General features: G+C 36.5%; 2 long non-coding RNA genes across 6 annotated transcripts in view; both read right to left on the bottom strand.

Moving 5' to 3' along the window:
* The window catches only part of LOC147830775 (uncharacterized), a 148,450-nt gene that overhangs the window by 68,288 nt on the left and 59,826 nt on the right, over positions 1 to 20,336 (bottom strand). The window lies entirely within an intron of this gene.
* On the bottom strand, positions 1,306 to 7,417 carry LOC147837653 (uncharacterized). The gene is made up of 3 exons (XR_015526130.1): positions 3,080 to 7,417; positions 2,310 to 3,032; positions 1,306 to 1,573 (listed from the first exon to the last, which is right to left on the bottom strand). It is a non-coding gene; the product is annotated as an uncharacterized LOC147837653 (long non-coding RNA).

Below are 20,336 nucleotides of genomic sequence, written 5' to 3'. Positions count from 1 at the left end.
TGTTATTATATAAATTTATTATTTGAGTAACTATGAATCTAACAAATACAGATTAAATTAAATCATAAGATTTAGATTTGTGGAAAAAGTAACAATTCTTTTAACTGCTGGCTTATTACCTGCCTATTATTAAGGTATTAACTGTTTATTAGCACTTACTGTATAAAGTATGAAGTTATTTTATATGCCTGATGATACTCAATGCCTAAACCCAACTACTAAATATTAATAAGCAGCTAAAAAGTAGTTGATTGAATAGTCTTAGCCAATAGGCTAATTAATATGTTGTTATTAGCATACATTAAAATAATAAATGAAACAAAGATTACCATTTAATTTTGTTCTCTGAATTGTACATGAATTATTATTGGTCACTTTTGTTAGAACCCTCGACTGACAATGTTCTGAAATTCCCACAGAGAAAATTAACAGTGAAACACTTCCCCAGGCCACCGAAAAAGTGGGCGATCGCCGCTGCGGCCTATTGAACTGAATAATAATCAACTGCTCTGCAACCCTCGTTCAAGTTATTCAGCACAGTGTGAACAGCATGAAGATAAAAACGATAGTGCTCTGCTCTAGTGCCTGCAGAATGTGTCTGTCATTGAGGAACCGGAAATTGTTTTGGTGTTCAGATACCCTATTGTATTGTCTTTAATCTTAGAAAGAGAAGATTCGTCTGACACACTAATTTAATAGCCACGTGCACTGCTTGACATAAAAAAATAACTCGCTCGACTGGGTGTATTTGTGTAGTCGTGCATAGCCAGAATTTTGACAACAAGTCTAGTCTTTCTTTAAAAATTTAATTAACTGTTCTTCAGAGCTTGCTTATTGTGCTCTGGTATATTACTGCACAAAAGCTATACCAATGGATTACACATTAACATTAACAATAGAGCCCATACAGTCTTTTATTTTGAGGAACACACTCAAATAAATTACAAACATCCACATAAATGTCGCTGTAATCTGGTGTGGATGCGGTATTAGCTAGTATGATATGCAAATGTCGAGTGGTCTTTTCCATCATTGGTTTTGAACATGAAATCCTTCCACATATCAGACTTTAATTTTCCAAACATTATCTTCAATTGGCTAACTTCACCTTCCTTAATTTTGATTATGATTAAATTTAATTTTGCCAGTGCTATCTTCAGTTGGCTAACTTCATCTTTAATTTTGCCAGCACTATCGTCAACAAGCCAACTTTTTTTTTTGTCTGTGCTATTGTCAGTTCTTTTTGAAGAGCATTTAGAATTTATTCACAGATTCAATTTGGCTAACTTTGGCTTTTTTTATTTTGCCAGCCCTATCTTCAATTGGCTAACTTCATCATCTTTAATTTTGCCATCACTATCATTTATTGGATAACTTTACATTCCTTAATTTTGTTAGCGCTACCATTAATTACGTAGCTTTTTTTTACCTTCTTTAATTTTGCCAACGCTATGGTTAATTACTGTAGCTAATTTTACCTTCTTTAATTGTGCCAACGCTATCGTTAATTGTCCAACCTCACCTTCTTTAATGTTTTGCCAGTGCTATCGTTAAATACTGTAGCCAACTTTGCCTTCTTTAATTTTGCCAGCGCTATCTTTAATTGGCTAAATTTACCTTCTTTAATTTTGCCAGCGCTATCGTTAATTGGCTAACTTTAGCTTCTTTTATTTTGCCACCGCAAATGTTAATTAAGTTCAGCTTCTTTAATTTTGCTAACAATATTTTTTGTTCTTTGCCAGTGCTATTGTCAATTAAAGTAGCTAACGTCATCTTCTTGAATTTTTTTGCCAGAGCTATTGTCAACTACAGTAACTAACTTTACCTTCTTTAATTTTGCCAGTGCTATCGTTAATTGACTAACTTTACCTTCTTTAATTTTGCCAGCGCTATCGTTAATTGACTAACTTTACCTTCTTTAATTTTGCCAGCGCTATCGTTAATTGACTAACTTTACCTTCTTTAATTTTGCCAGCGCTTTCGTTAATTGACTAACTTTACCTTCTTTAATTTTGCCAGCGCTATCGTTAATTGACTAACTTTACCTTCTTTAATTTTGCCAGTGCTATCGTTAATTGACTAACTTTACCTTCTTTAATTTTGCCAGCGCTATCGTTAATTGACTAACTTTACCTTCTTTAATTTTGCCAGCGCTATCGTTAATTGACTAACTTTACCTTCTTTAATTTTGCCAGCGCTTTCGTTAATTGACTAACTTTACCTTCTTTAATTTTGCCAGCGCTATCGTTAATTGACTAACTTTACCTTCTTTAATTTTGCCAGCGCTATCGTTAATTGACTAACTTTACCTTCTTTAATTTTGCCAGCGCTATCGTTAATTGGCTAACTTTAGCTTCTTTTATTTTGCCACCGCAAATGTCAATTAAGTTCAGCTTCTTTAATTTTGCTAACAATATTTTTTGTTCTTTGCCAGTGCTATTGTCAATTAAAGTAGCTAACGTCATCTTCTTGAATTTTTTTGCCAGAGCTATTGTCAACTACAGTAACTAACTTTACCTTCTTTAATTTTGCCAGTGCTATCGTTAATTGACTAACTTTACCTTCTTTAATTTTGCCAGCGCTATCGTTAATTGACTAACTTTACCTTCTTTAATTTTGCCAGCGCTATTGTTAATTGACTAACTTTACCTTCTTTAATTTTGCCAGCGCTATCGTTAATTGACTAACTTTACCTTCTTTAATTTTGCCAGCGCTATCGTTAATTGACTAACTTTACCGTCTTTAATTTTGCCTGCGCTATAGTTAATTGCATAGCTAACTTTACGTTCTTTAATTTAGCTAACACTAACGTTAATTGGCTAACTTTACCTTCTTTAATTTTGTCAGCGCTATCGCTAATTGTGTAGCTAACTTTATGTTCTTTAATTTAGCTAACCCTATCATTAATTGGCTAACTATACCTCCTTTAATTTTGCCAGCGCTATCGTTAATTGCATAGCTAACTTTACGTTCTTTAATTTAGCTAACACTAACGTTATTGGCTAACTTTACCTTCTTTAATTTTGTCAGCGCTATCGCTAATTGTGTAGCAAACTTTACATTCTTTAATTTAGCTAACCCTATCATTAATTGGCTAACTATACCTTCTTTAATTTTGCCAGTGCTATCATCAATTGACTAACTTTACCTTCCTTAATTTTGCCAGCGATTTGATTAATTGGCTAACTTTACCTTCTTTAATTTTGTCAGCGCTATCGTCAATTACGTAGCTGACTTTACACTCTTTAATTTAGCCAACGCTAGCGTTAATTGTTGAACTTTACCTTCTTTAATTTTTTTACCAGCTCTCTCGTCAATTACTGTAGATAACTTTACCTTCTTTAATTTTGCCAGTACTATCGTCAATTGGATAACCTCACCTTTTTTGATTATATTCAATACTTCACCATGCCAATTTGGTTTGTGATTAACAAAATAAAGAAATTCAGTCAGGATTGGAACAAGTAAAGGGTGTGTAAATAATGACCGAATTTTAGGTGAACTATCGCTTTAAGAAAGAAATCCAAATGTAGATTTTCAGCAATATTGACACAGCCCTATCCACAGTATAGGTGGCCCATGTGGAGGCCATTTGAGTATAGATAGCCCACTGTCATGCTCAAGGAAGCGGTCTGCGATGATTTGAGCTTAGTGACATGGTGCATTATCCTCCTGAAATTAGCCATCGTAAGATGGGTTGACTGTGGTCATAAAGGGATGAACTGTCAGCAACAATACTCTGCTCCAGGTAGATTGTGCTTCAGACCGAGGCTCAATTGGTACTAAGGGGCTCAAAGTGTGCCAAGAAAATATTTTCCACGCCATTAAACCACCAGCAGCCTGAACAGTTGATACAAGGCAGGATGGATCCACGATTTCATGTTGTTTACCCCAAACTCTGAACCTACCATCCAAATCTTGTAACATAAATCAAGATTAATCAGACAAAGCAACTTTTATTCCTCAGGATTGCTGAGCCTGGGTATATTGTAGCCTTGATTTATTGTTTTAAGCTGACAGGACTATCACTGGGGCACTCTTCTGCCGCTGTTTGAGTTAATATTGTCTTTCTATCAGTTTCAACTAACCATCAATCATTTTCCTTGACCTCTACCATGAACCAGGCATTTTTAGCTCCAGAACTAGGGTGTAGCAATAAATCAACATGAAATCAAAATCGTGAATTTTGCAAAAGCTGCTATTTTTATGCACATCTTGTCAAGGAAGCATGGTTGTAAACCTCATCCTAGGGCCAGAGGGCGCCCAATGTAAAAACTCTAAATATGCAGAAGAAGAAACCCAGGAAATCCCCACATCATATGCTGTATTAACAAATAATTTGACTGTTTTCATTGTTTTAACACGACTGATAATCACAAAAGGATTAATTTCAAACTTTTGGCTGAAATTATAAAGTGAGTATATAGTTAATAAACGTAATATTTTCACATGCTTTCAGATGTAGCAGCAACCCAGAGTCATAAGATCAGTGAGAGGCTAACAGTTGGTCATTGGTCAAATAAATCAACTGCGATAATGAACGCCATACTTTGCTTGTAAGTGAACTACGACCGAGTAGTAAATATTGCTCCAACTGAAATTGCTTGTGGATTTATGAGAAGTCTCGAATTACATACACACAGTCGACTTTGATTAATATTGCAGCCATATATAGTGCCATTAGCCAATTAGCATTGCCATGTCATTTAGGTTCAAGAATGCTTAGTCACGTGACATTTGCAGCTCAAGTAATGAACCCATTCCACATTTCCAGGTTTCTTAGAAGTGGAAGTCTTCATGGTAGTACAACAAATAATATGTTTACAATCATATTTGCTGAAATAATAAAAGAAAAACTCCACGATAGTATTCTTAAAACTTTCAGAAAAAGAAAAATAATTACTGATAACGGCAGCCAGAAGAGAGAACAACGTCAAATTTACTGTCCTGCACACATAGACGCTGCATTAGATACACCTTGCTTAATCGGTAATTCTTTTTTTTTATTATTTGATACAAAGATGATATAATACATACATTAAAAAAATCTAAATTAAAATTTTTTAAAGGATTTAGGATGCTGATGACCATTAGATGCGAAAACAGGTGTCACGAAACAGGTCCATTCATGGCTAAAATTGGCTCTTATGAGTATGGCTAATGGATAAATATTAAAGTCTGAGTAAATTTGAAGTTGCTGAGACTTTTATTTCAGTACGTTGATGTTTTTCCAACTCAAAACAGAACATTGAGTTAGGTATGGGGCTTTTTTGGGCATCATTCCTTCATAGCAAACTAACAGTAAAGCCGCAATCACAGTATAGTTTGAGCATGCGAAATTCTGTCGAACAACTAAGTATGTTAGCCATGCCCAATACCTAAGACATAACCAAATCTGAGAATTTACCTGAAAACAAACAGGAAGTGCATAATCCAAATTGCAAACTATTTGTTTTTTCTTAATGAGATGCACAGGTGAATTGTTTATAACAAAACTAGCAATGTGCGCTAACAAAATCAATACGGTTAGTTTTGATTTCATTAGTACTTTAAGGAACTGCGCTCTCCAGGTGTGCCAATCAACGCTAAATGATGCGACAGACCTCAGTTGTGATTAAACTCTTCTTCCTCGGTCTCCCCGACAGTAGTTCACATGCACGTCAGCTGGATATCGTCTTACAGGCCGCCAGACTGTCCTTTAAAACAGAAACCTGGTGTCTTCTTTAACCAGTCAGGGTGTGTTTTAAAGCGAGGCCCGAGTCTCTGAGGGTTTCCTGTTCTCCTTCCTGCTGGGGTTCAGTTTACTCCCGGAGATTTTTGATGAGTTCTTTTTGGAAAAACATCCCTAAAACACTGCCTTCCCTCTCTCTATCTCTCTTTCTATCTTTTTCTGCTCTCAGCATGGGAGAACAGGAGATTTTACTCAGACCCAGGACGAGCTCGGTGATGGAGCAGGAAAGAGAAATCACCATGAATACAAATGCCGAGAGAGAATTGAAAGGTCTCCTGATCTTGTGAATGCGGTTGTGTGTGTGTGTCTAGAGGGGCATCATGCTGTAATTATTGACTTTTCTTTGTCTGGCTCTTTTTCATCCTCTAAGAGTGAGGGAGGAGTGGAAGCCTGTCATCTGTTCCCCAGTGACTCTCACTCAGGTTAAAATGCCAAAAATCACAGACTGGCTGCGGTGTGTTGTAGTTAAGACCAACGGCAAATGTGTGTGTGTGTGCATCTGTTTTAAAGGGTCATATCTTGGAAAAAGAGTCATTTGCATACCCATGCATGCATAAAAGGTTGGCTTGGTTCCCAACATAAATGTGCTGTTCTGTTCGAACGCTGATGAAAACCAGATTATTTAAAACAAAGGACGACAGGTCTACTTGTAGCATGAAGGAATCTTCATTCATTTTCCATCAGCTTACACCCTTATTTATTAGGGGTTGCGCCACAGCGGAATGAACCACCAACCATGCCGGCATATGTTTTACGCAGCAAATTCCCTTCCAGCCATAACCCAGTACCAGGGAAGGAATATTTACATTAGCAAAAAGTAGGTCCAACGAGTCCATTTATGCATTCCAGGTGGTTACATTCATAGTCGGAAAACAAATACTATGGAAGTTAATGGTTACAGGTTTCCAACATTCTTCGAAATATCTTTTTTTGTGTTCAACTAAGGGTCTACCTATCGCATGAAGGAATCTTCATGAAATTATTTTCTTTTAGCTTACACCCTTATTTATCAGGGGTTGCCACAGCGAAATGAGCTGCCAACTATTCCGGGAAATGTTTACACAACGGATGCCCTACTAGCCACGACGCAGTAGTGGGGAAGGAATCTTTACATTACCAAAAAGTAGACAAAGTAGGTCCATTTAGGCATCCCAGGTGGTTACATCTATAGTAGCAAAACAAATACTATGGAAGTTGATGGTTACAGGTTTCCAGCATTCTTCAAAATATCTTCTTTTGTGTTCAATGATTGGTGTACTTATAGCATGAAGGAATGTTCATTCATTCATTTTCCTTCGCTTTACATCTTTATTTATTAGGGGTTGACACAGCGGGGTGAACCGCCAACTTTTCCGGTATAGGTTTTACGCAGCGGATGCCCATCCAGCCACAACCCATTACAGGGGAAGCAATCTTTACATTAGCAAAAAGTAGGCAAAGTTAGTCCAATGGGTTCATTTATGCATCCCAGGTGGTTACATTCAAAGTCGGAAAACAAATACTATGGAAGTTGATGGTTACAGGTTTCCAACATTCTTTGAAATATCTTCTTTTGTGTTTAACGAAGGGTCTACTTATAGCATGAAAGAATCTTCATTCAATTGTTTTCTTTTAGCTTACACCCTTATTTATCAGGGGTCGCCACAGTGGAATGAACTGCCAACCATTCCGGCATATGTTTTATGCAGCGGATTCCCTTCCAGCCGCAACTCAGTACCGGGGAAGGAATCATTAATATTAGCAAAAAGTAGACAAAGTAGGTCCATTTAGGCATCCCAGGTGGTTACATCTATAGTAGCAAAACAAATACTATGGAAGTCGATGGTTACAGGTTTCTAACATTCTTCAAAATATCTTCTTTTGTGTTCAATGATTGGTGTACTTATAGCATGAAGGAATCTTCATTCATTCATTTTCTTTCGCTTTACCACTTTATTTATCAGGGGTCGACACAGCGGGGTGAACCGCCAACTTTTCCGGTATAGGTTTTACGCAGCCGATGCCCTTCCAGCCACAACCCAGCACTGGGAAAGAAATCTTTACATTAGCAAAAAAGTAGGCAAAGTAGGTCCAATGGATCCATTTATGCATCTCAGGTAGTTACATCTATAGTAGGAAAACAAATACTATGGAAGTCGATGGTTACAGGTTTCCAACATTCTTAGAAATATCTTCTTTTGTGTTCAACGACGGGTCTACTGGTAGCATTAAGGAATCTTCATTCATTCATTTTCCTTCAGATTACACTCATATTTACCAGGGTTCGCCACAGTGTAATGAACTGCCAACTATTCCGACATATGTTTTACACATCAGATGCCCTTACAGTCACAACACAGTACTGGGGAAGGAATCTTTCCATTAGCAAAAAGTAGGTACAATGGGTCCATTTAGGCATCCCAGATGGTTTCATCAATAGTAGATAAAACAAATGCTTATGGAAGTCAATGGTTACAGGTTTCCGGCATTCTTCAAAATATCTTCCCTTGTGTTTAACGAATGAAAGAAACTCAAACAAGGTTGGAACACGATGAAGGGAGAGTAATAATGAAGACAGAATTTTCTGTTTTGGGTGAACAACCCCTTTGAATTAGAGTAACTTTGTTTTTCAGAACATTGATAAACAAATAAATAACCAAACGGGAACCTTACAGGAATGTTAGGGGAACGTTTTGTTAACATAGAAATGTGTCTCTTATAGGCAACTCTGAACAGTATTTTTATTTTATCTTTATATTAAGTTGTTAATAATCGCTATAATTATTTTATAATAGTAAAGTCCACACTACAAATGTAAAGAAAGCCATGCAATGAATGAGCAACATTATACACTAAAAAAAGAAAAACAGCATCTTGAGTAACTGTAGACATTCTTCTTTCTGTCTGTCTCTATTTGGAAAGCACATCAGTGAAATCTGACTCCAGTAATGAGAAACCATCAGCACATCCACTGATCACTATGGCAAAGAGCCCACACACATGCAGAACAGAACGCTGGCCAAACATAGTGGTGTGCGTTTGATTCATATCTCTTTAAAATATAATAAAAATATAATAAACACAGACTCAAAGATTGAGAGATAATCTGCACCGTATAAAAAAATCTAGAATTTACAATAAAAAACTGCAACTGACATCGACTGTGGGTACAAGAATTTAATCATTAAAAATAAAGAAGGAATTGAAAATAAATGTCTTAATTTAACAGTAAATACCACATTTTGAACAGAACTTCAATTTCAGACATAAAACACACAGGCTTCAAACCACCTCTGGGAGATCTGTCCAGCAGAGGGCAATATTCTCAAAACGACCCCTGCTGCCCTCTGAAGAAAATCATCTGCTCTCCTGTGTTTTTTCAGTGTTTGCTGAAGTGGTTTCAAATTTTTGAGTTACTATTTTTTCTGTCAAACTCCAAAGAAGATACTTTAAAAAAATGCTACAATACATAAATATCAAGGACATTCTGGATGATAACTATTAACTTCCATAGTATGAAAAACAAATATTATGGAAGTCAATGGTTACAGGTTTCTAATATTTTCTAAAATGTTTAGACACATAAATAATGAGATAATCTGGATGGTCTCAACCTTCAACCTCAACCTTTTTTTGTTGTTGAACACCAAAGAAGATATTTAGAAAAATGTTAGAGACCTTGTAACCACTGACCTCCATAGTGTGAAAAAAAAAACGATAATGGAAGTCAATGGTTACAGGTTTTTAATATTTTTTTAACATGTTTAGACACATAAACTTTGAAAATATAGGGAAATGAACATGCAATGTTAAATATTGGTAATATTTACTGACCATTTCAAAGGATATGGTACTTCAAGTTGAAGTTAAACTGAAATAGTAGATAAATATAAATACATAATAAATAAATAAATGAGTAACAAGATGATACCCTGGATGGTCTCAACCTTCAACCTAAACCTTTTTTATTCTGTTGAACACCAAAGAAGATATTTTGAAAAATGTTAAAAAACTGGTAACCATTGACCTCCATAGTGGTAAAAACAATTATTATGGAAGTCAATGGTTACAGTTTTTTTCCCAGAGATGGGTTCTGGCTGGAAGGGCATCCGCTGTGTAAAAACTTGCTGGATAAGTTGGCGGTTCATTCCGCTGTGGCGACCCCGGATTAATAAAGGGACTAAGCTGACAAGAAAATGAATGAATGAATGGTTACATGTTTCTAATATTTTCTAAAATGTTTAGACACAAAGAATAAGAAGATAGTCTGGATGGTCTCAACCTTCAACCTCAACCTTTTTTGTTTATTGTTGAACGCCAAAGAAGATATTTTGAAAAATGTTAGAAACCTCCACAGTGTGGAAAAAAAAGGTTATGGAAGTAAATTGGTACAGTTTTGTAACATTTTAATATTTTCCAATATGTTTAGACACTATGTATTTGCAAAAAAAATATAGGGAAAAGAACAAGTGACATTAAATCCATGTAATATTTATCCTTACAAATAAAAACCAATTCTCTTTCAAGTTGAAGTTAAACTGAAATATAATCCATAGTAGATTCTGATTACATAATAAATAAATACCTAAATAATAAAGAGATTTTGTGGATGGTCTCAACCTTCAACCTCAACCTTTTTTATTTTGTCGAATACCAAAGAAGATATTTTGAAAAATGTTAGAAACCTGGTGACCATTGACCTCCATAGTGTGAAAAAAAGGATAATGGAAGTCAATGGTTACAGGTTTTTAATATTTTTTAACATGTTTAGACACATAAACTTTAAAAATAAAGGGAAATGAACATGCAATGTTAAATATTGGTAATATTTACTGACCATTTCAAAAGATATTGTATTGATATTTTATCCATCTTTACAAATAAAAGTCAGTTCTCTTTCAAGTTGAAGTTAAACTGAAATAGTAGATAAATATAAATACATAATAAATAAATAAATGAGTAACAAGATGATATCCTGGATGGTCTCAACCTTCAACCTAAACCTTTTTTATTCTGTTGAACACCAAAGAAGATATTTTGAAAAATGTTAAAAAACTGGTAACCATTGACCTCCATAGTGGTAAAAACTATTATTATGGAAGTCAATGTTACAGTTTTTTTCCCAGAGATGGGTTCTGGCTGGAAGGGCATCCGCTGTGTAAAAACTTGCTGGATAAGTTGGCGGTTCATTCCGCGGTGGCGACCCCGGATTAATAAAGGGACTAAGCTGACAAGAAAATGAATGAATGAATGAATGGTTACATGTTTCTAATATTTTCTAAAATGTTTAGACACAAAGAATAAGAAGATAGTCTGGATGGTCTCAACCTTCAACCTCAACCTTTTTTGTTTATTGTTGAACGCCAAAGAAGATATTTTGAAAAATGTTAGAAACCTGGTGACCATTGACCTCCATAGTTTGAAAAACAAATATTATGGAAGTCAATGTTTACAGGTTTCTAATATTTTCTAGAATGTTTAGACAAATAAACTTAAAAAATATAGGGAAATGAACATGCAATGTTAAATATAAGTAATATTTACAACAATCTATTTGAAAAGATATGGTATTGATATTTAATCCATCCTTACAAATAATAGTAAATTCTTTTTCAAGTTGAAATTAAATTGAAATATAATCCATAGTAGATTCCATATACGTAATAAATAAATACATGAATAGCAATGAGATATTCTGGATGGCCTCAACCTTTTCTGTCAAACACCAAAAATGTAAGAAACCTGGTAACCATCGTCTTTCATAGTGTGAGAAACAAATATAATGGAAGTCAATGGTTACAGGTTTTTAATATTTTTATATTTTCTAACATGTTTAGACATATAAACTTAAAAAATAGGGAAATGAACATGCAATGTTAAATATTTATGGATGTGGTATTGATATTTAATGCATCTTTACAATTAAAAGTCAATTCTGACTTCAGTTAACTTCAGTTCAATTTAAATTGATAGTAGATTCTAAATAAATGAATAATCATAATAAGTAAATACTCCCAGCCATGGGTTTTGGCTGGAAGGGCATCCGCTGTGTAAAACATATGCTGGATAAGTTGAAGGTTCATTCCGCTGTGGCGACCCCAGATTAATAAAGGGACTAAGCCGAAAAGAAAACGAATGAATGAATAAGTAAATACATAAATAGCTAGAGATATTCTGGATGATCTCTACCTTTTCTAACTCCAAAGATAATATTTAAACTATGGATGTCAATGTCCAGCATTCTTCAAAATATCTTCTTTTGTGTTCAACAGAAAAAAAAAGAATCTCATTAAAGTTTAGAACCGCTTTAGAGAGATTAAATTGGGAGTAAATGTTCATTTTGGGGTGAACCATCCCCTCTGGGCTTTCTTGTTTGTGTTTTTAGCGCTTAGCAGAGCTTTGTGACAGGGATATTTTGGTTCTGCATAATTTCTTCTAAGGTCTCTGGCTCTTATTCCAAAGCATAATGCGAATAAAGATTCATGAATTCAGTGAGACAAAAAAAAAATGCTCCCAATTTAATGGCTCATTTAAGCTGCTGTTCAGTAAGTGATATTAGCCTTGTTGCTAACTCCCACTGAGCTGAATCAAACAGCCATTTTATTTCCTGCAACTATGTCCAAATCCTGTCAGCAAACTCGCAGAATGATTGACAGGCAGAGAGACGTTTTCGAGCCTTATGATTGGTTAACACTCATGACTGCTGTCAAAGAGACGCGTGTGATTTCCAAGAACACTTCAGGCGGCCTCAGAAACTATTCGGACACTTAAAATTGCAGGAGTGTCATTTAATTAGATGATCACATGAAAATTCACTATAAAAAAAAAAGCTGGGTTCCACACAATTGATTTGTGTTGAGATAACACGAAGGCATTAAGTTAGCTTAGTAGTTTTTACAAATATAAGTGGATTGAACATAAACCAATTAAGTTGTCCCAAAGAAATCTGAAGAATTGTGTTGTTTCAGCTCATTTAAATTACGTAGTTTGAGCAAGCAACAAAAAACTATTTTATATTTTCAGTGTGAGGAACAATTGTGTCTTAATCATTTTTGCTGGCTTTATTTTGATCAGCTGGTATTTGGGTGACGTTTAATGGAGTTCCAGCGCTGTCATCTATAGAATTAAAAAACAAATCTGTTTGTAAATAAAAATGTTGATTTTACAGTCAAAATGTTGACTTTTAATTTGAATTTCCAACCTGATCTCATGAGGATACATAAGTGTTTTGCGTTTTGCCAGTTTAGTGGCTAATTTGTTCAGTCGTACGTTCAGTCGTATGAAATTGTACAATTCTAAAAAGGAGGCGTGCATGGCACCGAACCCCTCAACTAACCCCTGCCGTCATTGGGGGATGAGCGAATCGTACTAAATTGTAAGAATTAGATCGTTAGATCGAGTTACGAATTGCCGTGAGATTGTGTTGGAATTTCTCACAGTTCTGATGTTGGAGTCCAGTTATATGTTGAAATTGAATAATACACTGTAAATGCGCAATTCTTAGAAGAAGAACAAAAGAGATGCGAACTCCCAAAGTTATATTTACCTTTCCAATTTATTGCCGTTACGATTTATTTTATGGGCGGCACGGTGGCCCAGTGGTTAGCACTGTCGCCTCACAGCAAGAAGGTCGCTGATTCGAGTCTCAGCTGAACCAGTTGGCATTTCTGTGTGGAGTTTGCATGTTCTCACCGTGTTGGCATGGGTTTCCTCCGGGTGCTCCGGTTTCCCCACAGTCCAAAGACATACGCTATAGGTGAATTGGGTAATCTAAATTGGCTATAGTGTGTGAGTGTGTGTGAATATGAGAGTGTTTCCCAGTACTGGGTTGCGGCTGGAAGGGCACCCGCTGTGTAAAATATATACCAAAATAGTTGGTGGGTCATTCAGCTGTGGCGGCCCCAGATAAATAAGGGACTAAGCCTAATGAAAAACTAATGAATTTATTTTATTCACCTTTTACTTTATGCTTTGTTTAGATTGTTTGTACTCCAGTTTTTCAAACTTCTCCTTGTCAATGTTTTAGCTGTTTTTGTATTCAAAGCGAAGTTTATTTCTAAACTATTTTCGAGTGAATCACGTGTTTATGATTGCTTGCGGCTGGTCCTGCATTATTCAATCTATGATTCACAAATCAGACGATTCCTAAGCCACTATAACTGGTTTTGAAGAATCCCCCCTTCCACCCCTACTCCTTCTTTTCTATATATGGGTGGCACCGTGGCCCAGTGTTTAGCACTGTTGCCTCACAGCAAGAACGTCACTGGTTCTAGTCCTTACCAAGCCAGCTGACATTTCTGTGCGGAGTTTACACATTCTCAAAGAGCTCAAACTCCCCTCTCGCCTTGCAAATGGGAGGGAGCCCCAGGCTCAAGGATCTTTTGAGCTCAGGGCTCTCTCCCGGGACAGCATGCCAAACAAGCATTATAATTAATCATCAGCTAAGTGTGAACTCTTGAAAGCATAAATGGGGAAAAATACAAATAACTTTTAGAATGACCAACATAGACTGAACATACATTTACACTAGGGCTGCACAATGCAACGCTTCAGTATCGACATCGCAATGTGCGAATCCACAATAGTCACATCGTAGGATCTGCAATGTCAAGTTGGGATTATAAATAGGCAGGAACTACAGTTCAGAGCACATGATGTGATTGCTAAGTTTAACCTCTAGTGTGAAAGATTTTTGATGTGCTTGGATTTCAAGTGAATTTAAGATTCAAGTGAATTTAAACTATTTAGGCACAATAAATGATAAAGTTTGCCACTTTAACAGAGAATAAATGTTTATTTATACAATAAGGACTCGTGCAGAGTTACTTTTACATTTGATCATCGATTTTCTGTACATCAATACTGAAAAACTCCACCAAAAACCAAAAAGTCCAGTTTATTTCATTTTTATCATTGTTCTATTGTATTCATCCATTCATTTTCCTTTGGCGTAGTCCTTTATTTAGCAGGGGTGGCCACAGCGGAATGAACCGCCAATTATATCAGCATGTGTTTTACAAAGCGGATGCCCTTCCAGCCTCAACCCAGTACTGGAAAACACCAATACACTCTCATTCACACACTCATACACTACGGCTAATTTAGTTTATCTAATTCATCTATAGCTCATGTGTTTGGACTGTTGGGGAAACCGGAACACCCGGAGGAAACCCACACCAACACTGACAGAACATGCAAGCTCAACACAGAAATGCCAACTGACCCAGCCGGGACTCGAACCAGTGACCTTCTTGCTGTGCAGCCACTGTGCCACCCTAACAAACTTTATTTTGTTTCAAATACACTCGGTTTGACATTTTTATCTAGAGAAGTGACATTTACACACTTTTAAACTGTCTCTTACCATCCACATATACAGCGACCCCGCTATCTATCAGGTAGGAATATTTTCAGTGAGGGATTAAAAAATAGCTTACAGCAGCTTTAAGCTCTCCTGTAATATGATACCAGCGACTCCTGTGAATATGCGTCTGCAGACAGAATAATATAAACATGAGTGTGTGTGTGTGTGTGAGTGTGTGGTTCCAGATGATGTCATGACTGAAATATCTAACACACACACACACACAGACGCGCACATTAGCCATGGTTTATTTTTAACTTGTTAATGGCATTGTGACAGTGAGTCTTTGTGAAGGTCTGGAAACTGTTTTTGGGGTGATTTTTTTTGAAGGGTGAAGGATTACGGTAACACACACACACACACACAGACGTTTTCTTGTGTAATCGGAGACGCAACGGGAGGGAGTGGGTTTTCTCAAACAGTTTATGTTTGTTAGGGGTTATGTGTGTGCGTGAGAGTTCGTTTTTAGCTCAAGTCCAAGATAAGACTAAACACTTTGAGCTGCGCAGCTGTTAAGCATTATTCTGTATAATAATTAGGGGTGTTTGCTAAAAAAAAAACCCTGCTTGGTCTGTAAACATTTGATTTTCACCTGGCGGATGATAAAATAGGCTGTAAAAAGTCATAGACCAAGGGAATGTTTATATAACACTATCTGAAAATAAAGTTTTTATCCGTTTTGGCGATGCGCTTACATGTTGATCAAGTTTTGAGGACAGTTAAACGCAAACTTTATGCGCGTCACATATTTAGTCTATAAATATATATATATATATATATATATATATATATATATATATATATATATTTTTTTTTTTTTTTTTTATAATTAATTTATCGGCGTCTTCACCTTTATTTTAGACAGGACAGTAGAGAGAATTGACTGGAAAGCACGGGGAGCAGTGAGAGGAGAAGGATCGGCACAGGACCACGACACGGAATCAAACCCGGGTCGCCGCGAGCACCGGAGTGCATGTGTCGACGCACTACACCACTGGTGCCTACTTCAGCCTAGATTTTATAGGACTTCCGGTTAGGTGAGCCGTGGGATAACAGCATAGAACGTACTCTCTCAGTCAATATGTTCAAAAAGCCTTTATACTTTTACCAATTTAAGTGAGCTTTGCGCTAGAAAACTTTAAAATGAATGGGGCAAAACCTAAAAAGGGAAATGTAAAGCCAAAAATAAGCGAGGAGGAGGAGAAGGAGGCGACGAATGATATCGATAAGTTACCTGAGAAAGATGGCGTCGAAACTTTGCGAGCAGTGAGAGCACTCAGCAGAGATATCTCCGAACTGAAGACGGATTTAAGAAAAAATTCAGCCAATTCAAAGAAGAGTTTAAAAATGATATGAAAACAGAAGGCGAGGCAGTGGCGCAGTAGGTAGTGCTGTCGCCTCACAGCAAGAAGATCGCTGGTTCGAACCTCGGCTCAGTTGGCGTTTTTGTGTGGAGTTGTTCTGTGCATGTTCTCCCTGCCTTCGCGTGGGTTTCCTCCGGGTGCTCCGGTTTCCACCACAGTCCAAAGACAGGTACAGGTGAATTGGGTAGGCTAAATTGTCCGTAATGTATGAGTGTCTTTGTGAATGTGTGTGGATGTTTCCCAGAGATGGGTTGCGGCTGGAAGGACATCCGCTGCATAAAAACTTGCTGGATAAGTTGGCGGTTCATTCCGCTGTGGCGACCCCGGATTGATAAAGGGACTAAGATGACAAGAGAATGAATGAATGAAAACAGAAGTGGACAAGCTGTAAAGCAACATAAACCAGAAGCTAGAAGGCATCGCCGAAGATATTCAGTCACATGGCACAAGACTGAATGAAGAAGAGGAGTGAATAACTGAACTTGAGTCGGCAAACCTTGAACTAAAGGATGCCTTGAAAGAGCAAAAATTACGCAGAATAAGGTCACCTATCTCGAGGACCGATCACGACGGAATAATTTCCGAATAGAAGGTATTGAAGAAGGAGCAGAAGAGATGATGAATATAAATTTCATGATTAATTTCATCAGTCTATATTTTATAAGCAAGTACAACATCGATTGTGCAACCCTGTACACTATAAAAATGTAATGACAAACAAAATCAAGACAACAAATATATTTTATGTTGCTTTAACTTATTTTAATAAGTCAATCAGGCTTCAGCTAAATTATACTAAGTTTACTCGCTTTTACTTACTTCTACGGCTGTTTATATCGAAGTTGATATTTAGCTGCACCATATTTGGTGTTTAGTAACATCTAATTTTTACAAGGTGGGTCATTAGACCAACGCTCAAGCCTCAACCTGGAGGACCAGGACATACACACACACACTACAGACAATTTAGCTTACCCAATTGACCTATGGCGCATGTCTTCGGACTTGTGGGGGAAACTGGAGCATCTGGAGGAAACCCAGACGAACACGGGGAGAACAAACACACAGAAATGCCAATTGACCCAGCAGGGGCTCGAACCAGCGACCTTATTGCTGTGAGCCGACAGCGCTACCCACTGATAGTCGGCTATTTTAGTAGAAAACATATTTTGTATGAGTTACAGTCAGGTTTTAGAGCTTTACGTTCCACCGAGACATGCATATTACATGACTGATAAAATACGGAGAGCTGTAGATGGTGGCAAGTATAGTGGAATGGTGCTGCTTGACCTTCAGAAGGCTTTTGACACTGTCCAAACTTGTTCCTGGAGGTCCGGTGTCCTGCAGATTTTAGCTCCAACCCTAATCAAACACACCTGAATAAGCTAATCAAGGTCTTACTAGGTATACTTGAAGCATTCAGGCAGGTGTGTTGAGGCAAGTTGGAGCTAAACCCTGCAGGGACACCGGCCCTCCAGGACCAAGATTGGTGACCCCTGCTGTAGACCATACCATTTTATTATATAAATTAAAGGCAATTGGGTTTGATAAAGCGTCCCTAAAATGGATTCAGTCTCATCTGCATGATAGAAGCCAGAGCAACTTGAGAGTTGACATAAAGGGTATATTCTCTGCTCCCATATCAATCAATTGTGGAGTTCCTCAAGGAAGTATTTCAGGTCCATTATTTTTTCTTTTATATATTAATGATTTAAAAATAGGATGTATAGAGGAGCTCTATCTTTTTGCTGATGATGCCGCAATTTTAGTATCTCATCAAGACAAAAGGGCCCTGGAAGAAATCATGAGTTCCCAGTTAAAAAGTGTGTATAACTGGTTTTTAAACAGAAACCAGTAAAACACACTTAAACAGTAAAACAGAGGCTGTTTTATTTGCTTCAAGAGTGAAATGAAAGAAAGATGGTAGTTGTGTAGTTAGGATTAATGATTGAAAAAATTGAGTCAAAAAATGTTGAAAATTATTAGGGATGTTTAGATAAAAAATATAGCCTATAGCACTTATTCATTGTTGCTCTTATAGTTGTGTAAATTGCTTCCTTGTCCTCATTTGTAAGTCGCTTTGGAGAAAAGCATCTGCTAAATGACTAAATGTAAATGTAAATTATCAGGAGGTGCTATGGCAAGAAAGGTTTTTATAAAGATATGTGGAAAATTTAGGTTCTTAGCAAGGCAAGCTGATCTGGGTGTTCATTCTTTAAAATTACTTTAATTCAACCCCATTTTGATTATGCTACCTCTTTTTGGTACAGTAACTGCTCACAGAATATGAAGGAGAAATTGCAAAAGGCACATTTAAAAAAATTTAAACAATTTAAAAAATCCATCCCAGAGCACATTTGCACGGAGTTTTTTTAAGAATTTGTTATGTTAACTGATAGTAATAGAGTATGTTTTTTAAAACTGGGAATGGTTCGTAAAATGTTTAATAATGTGGTTCCTAGTTATTTGGTGAACTATTTTCAAATGGTGAGGCAACAGCATCAGTACTAGGGGTTGGGATTTTAATAATTTTATTTCAATTTAGTCTAATTCTAGAGGGGAAAACTATGTTTTTATATACAAGTGCAATCATGTGAAACAAATTTCCAAAATTGATCAAGGAAATAAAAGACAAGGAGGTTGAAAAAAGCGATCAAAAGATGGTTGTTTGATGGTATAATTAGTTTGTGGACGAGAATGTTTTATTTTATATGTTACTTGGTTGTGAATAGGGTTGCAGATGGGAGGCCATTCGCTGTGTAAAACATTTGCTGGATAAGTTGGCGGTTCATTCTGCTGTGGCGACCCCTGATTGATTGATTGATTGATTGATTGATTGATTGATTGATTGATTGATTAAGCCAATAAAAATAAATGAATGAAGAAATGTATTTGTGAATTACTTATAATTCCTTTTTTAAAATTTGGAGGTTCTGTTTGTTTTATGCATCATCTGTATTTTGAAGCCATACTTTTTTTTATTTAACAGCGAGGAACACAATGGAAACAAGCCATTTTATAAGCCATTTTATATAAACACTTTATTGTGTTTTTTATCCTTGACAGTTTGTATTTCAAAATGTATGGGACACTTGTAATGTTGAAAATACAAAATTTAATTCAATTCACTGCGCCACCGTGTCACCTTGAACGTTCAATTAAAAAAATGTATTTGATTTTAAACTAAAAACAAAATGGAGGCAACAATACTTTTTCACAGTGTAGAGGTATTATACAGTTGTCAAAATTAAAATTCTGAAATAAAAATACTACTACTAATACAATTATAATACGATCTACATCATACCTGCCAACATTTGTCTCCGAAATTCAGGGAAACCAGAGTGGAGGATAATTGGCGGTGTGTTTTTGTCTGAATAACACAGTTGGGAACCGGGTTAGTAACTATAATATGGACTGAGTTTCGAGCAGACGCTGCATTGACAGTTCTTTTGAGTAATTGGCTCTTATTGTGTGTATTGCCTTTTCTTTTTCACCAAATTCATCCTCGATTGTAAGTCTCTTTAGACCAGGGGTCTCAAACTCAATTTACCTGGGGGCCGCAGGAGGCAAAGTCTGGGTGAGGCGGGGCCGCATAAGGGATTTCACAAAAAAAAGGCCTCAAATGTCATTATTAACAGTTTTAATTATTTCTTCTGAACATGAAGTGTCCTGAACATTAATAGAACATTGAGTGAAGATTATGAACAGTTCTTCTGAACATGCCATCTTTTGCCTACTTCTTGCTGCCAGAGACTTGACAGCGCTTCTTCTCACAAATCTGAACCACATTTGGTTTTAGAGCGGAAGCAGTTGAGACCCTCAGTATGGCTTGAAGATGATCATCATTAAGTCTAGACCTGTACTTTGACTTATTGAAGTCCTAGGGAAAAAAGTG

Source organism: Danio rerio, chromosome 25, assembly GCF_052040795.2.
Source record: "Danio rerio strain M-AB ecotype USA chromosome 25, GRCz13ab, whole genome shotgun sequence".
Taxonomy (NCBI): Eukaryota; Metazoa; Chordata; class Actinopteri; order Cypriniformes; family Danionidae; genus Danio; species Danio rerio.
This window is presented reverse-complemented; position numbering and strand designations above follow the sequence as displayed.